Genomic DNA, 3,830 nt, shown 5'->3' on the forward strand with positions numbered 1-3,830 from the left:
ATGCGATGTCTGGCCTAGTATGAACAAGATATCGTAAGCCTCCTATTACGCTTCTGTAGTACGTTGCATCAATCACTTTACCTCCTTCGTCTTGGTCGAAGTGATTCTTTAGGATCCATAAGGTATTTTACCGGATTACACCCTTCATTCCTGCCTTTTCTATGACCTTTTTTGCATAACCTGTCTGCCTAAGTTTTATGTAGCCATGACCCTGTTCTACTTCAATTCCCAGGTAATAACTCAACATACCCATGTCTGTCATCTCGAACTTTGTGTTCATTTGCTGTTTAAAACTCTCGATCATTTTAGTGTTGCTCCCGGTTATCAATAGGTGGTCATCCACATACACTGCGATTATCATCTTGTCTTCTCCCTCCTGTTTTGTATAGACAACGTGCTCCGAAGGACATTTCTTAAATCTCAGGCTTTCAAGGCTAGCATTCAGTTTAGCATACCATGCCCGTAGCGCCTGACGAAGGCCATACAATTCCTTTATCAGTTTGTATACTAAATGTTTCTTTCCCTCTTTCTCAAAACCTTCCGGCTGTGCAACATAGACATCCTCGGTTTTTTCCCCGTTCAGAAACACTGTCTTGATATCTAGATGGTGAACTTCCCACTCACACTTTGCTGCCAGAGCCAATAATATCCTTACGGTTTCAAGTCTTGTTACTGGGGCAAAGACTTCATCGTAGTCGACTTCATACTCTTGCACATAACCTTTAGTTACCAACCGCGCTTTGTGCTTCACGATATTGCCCTCATCATCCCTCTTTAGTTTAAATATCCACTTCAGGACCAATGACTTTATTTCCGTCTGGTAATTCGACTAGCTTCCAGGTATTATTTTCTTCTATTGATTTCATTTCCTTGTCCATTGCAATTTTCCAGCATCTTTCTTTCATGGCCTATTTGAAGTTGATTGGTTCCTTAATGCCCATGATGTACAGTTCTTCCTCTAACTCCACTTCATCCGTCTCATTATATATATCTTGAAGATTTCTGACTCTCTTCGGTTCTACACTATCATCGTAATTGTCCGGATTTAGAACATGTGCAGGTGACTGTACTCTAGGTGATTCATTTTCATCATGTTGTGAGTCCGTTCCTTGTGAATCAGTTGTGCTCTCCATGTCTAAATTTTCTCACCAACACTTTTTGTAGCGCTTCCTTCACAATTTTCAACTACACCGTCAATTGAAAATGTGCCATTACAGGAGAGTGAACTGTCCTCTTTGCGTTCCCACACCCATGACTTGTTTTCTTCGAACGTCACATCTCTACTCACCCAAATTCTGTTGTTCACTGGATCATACAGACAGTACGCTTTAGTATCGGGGTTCCTTACCCAAATTGATCATTTCTCTGCTCCTGTCATCCAATTTGGTTGTGTGCTGACTTGGAATCTTCATGTGTGTAATGCATCCAAAAATTCTGATATGACCTATGTGGGGCTTTCTTTCATTCCATGCTTCGTAATGGTGTGACTCTAGTTAATGTTCCCGTAGGGAGTCTATTCAACAAATAAACTGAGTATGTCTAATGGGCTTCCCCCCCACAACACTGGTGGAAACTTAGTTTTTTTAAACAACTCCTAGTCATCTCCCATTATTGTCTGGTTTCTCGCTCCACACCTGAGGTGTATACAGGGTTGTGTAGTGCCTCTTTATACCAGCTTTTTCATAAAATGTTTGACATTTATTTGAGCCCAAATTCACCCCCTCTGTCAGTTCTGAAAACCTCGTTTCTTTCTTTCTTCACCCCTCCTCAACCAATGCACAGAAGTTTTGAAAACAGAGAATGCCTCATCTTTTCTATTCAGAAAATATACCCACATGTAACGACTGTAATCATTTTCCAATAAGAACAAATACCTCTTGCCTGAAGCTGTTTCCAGTTGTATAGGACCATAGAGATCTCCATGGATTAGCTCAAGAACCTTTATTGCTGCATTGATAGTTTTCAGTGGAAATTGTTTTCTGGTTTGTTTTGACAACAAACAGCCCTTGCACACTTCATCTGGAGAGATTGTTGCAGGCCATTCCATTTACCATTTTACCTCGTCTCAACAGCGCCAAGGCGTGGTAGTTCACGTGTCCCAGGCATATGATGCCAAAGCTTGGATTCATTTCTTTTTTTTTTTTTGAATAACAAACATACAGGCTGCATGGTATTGATAATAATTTTATAAAATCGATTTTGGGAGCGTTTTACCTTCATAAAGAGTGTATCTTGAGAGTCATACACCCACAATGATTCCCCTTTGATTATGATTCTATTTCCCTTTTATGCTAGCTGTCCAAGACTCAAAATGTTATTTTTGAGGGTTGGAATATAGTAAACATCATCAATGGTGCGAATTTCTCCATTCTTGCAGACGAGTGATACTGTTCATTTCCCTTCGATTCTTACACTGGACCCGTCCCCAAAGCTCACCACTCCAGTGATCTTCTCATCCAACCTTGTAAACTTTGATTTCAAACCCGTCATATGACTGCTTGCTCCATTGTCTAGAAACCACACGTTTGGATCTCCCTGTAGTTTAGTCATTTGTGACAGTATCAATTTACTCTCAGATAGGAGTGTGGTTTGTGACCCTTCCTCATCACACTTTGCTAGTAAGAGGGCCAGTTCGTCATCTTCAATCTTGCTCATGTTTACTTCTTCCCTTTGTTCTCTATTTCGCTTGGGTCTACGGCAATCAACAGCAAATGACCATATATGCCACAATTATAGCACTTCAAATTGCTTTTGTCTCGACCTCCACGGTTCCGGAAATTCGATGAGGATCCATCTGAGTTTCTCCTATTTGTTTTCTTCAGCCAGTCATCCCGAGTAAGTAACAGTTTATATTCTCAGCCAACTCCCGTTTTTGCCACTCTTCTTTCTGTGAGTAAAAGTTTCCTTCATTTGAGTCACTCTTGTTACATCCTTTTATTCGTTCTTCATGTGCTTTAAAGATCCAACTACTTCTTCGACGGACAGTGTCCTCTAAATCGTCGCCAACTGCTGCAACGTCGAGATAATTTGGAGGAATCCTAGATGGCACAACACGTAGTAATTTCTTCACCACATAGGCCTCTTTCATCTCATCTCCTAGGCTCTTATATCCGACACTAGCCATTAAGCCTCAGGTAGAATTCATTAATCTGTTCGTGTCTCTCATACTCAGAAATTCAATTTAGTTCTCAGAGTTTGAGCCTTTGCCTTCTTTACTCGATCAACCCCTTGACACATTATTTTCAACGCTCCCAAACTTCCTTGGATGTACTCTTCTCTCTGCAATTGAAAGTACATGTCCTCTGCTAATCTCTGATATATCATTGCCAATGCTACCTTATCAGTCTTTTCTTCCACCGCTCCCTTTGGATCACTTGGTTCAATTGCCACCCAAACACCTTGAGCCTGCATATACACCTTCATTTTCATCGCCCACGTTGTATAGTTGTTCTTGGTTAGGATGTGATAGCTTAAACCAATTGATCCTCCCGGTTTAGACTTGTTGACGTCCATGATATACGTCTCTGATTTACACACAGATCTTCCTGTGCTCTGATACCATTATTGGTAAATACACAAATAGTTTCTCTAAATAACTCACACAACACAAAGTTTCTTTTGCCAGAAAAACTATCTTGCATTACTTGGAAATGGAACATATATCATAAATACAATAACTGAAGTCCTACAAAATAGGACATGACTTGAACCACTAACACCTACATGACTATTACGTAGCTGACTAATTCAACCTTCCTAATAAACAAAACAAGCCTAGAACTATAGAAAGTCTATCACCTAAACCATAATACAGATGTTTCCATATTATT

The sequence above is a fragment of the Apium graveolens genome, chromosome 9 (genome assembly GCF_009905375.1).
Source record: "Apium graveolens cultivar Ventura chromosome 9, ASM990537v1, whole genome shotgun sequence".
Taxonomy (NCBI): Eukaryota; Viridiplantae; Streptophyta; class Magnoliopsida; order Apiales; family Apiaceae; genus Apium; species Apium graveolens.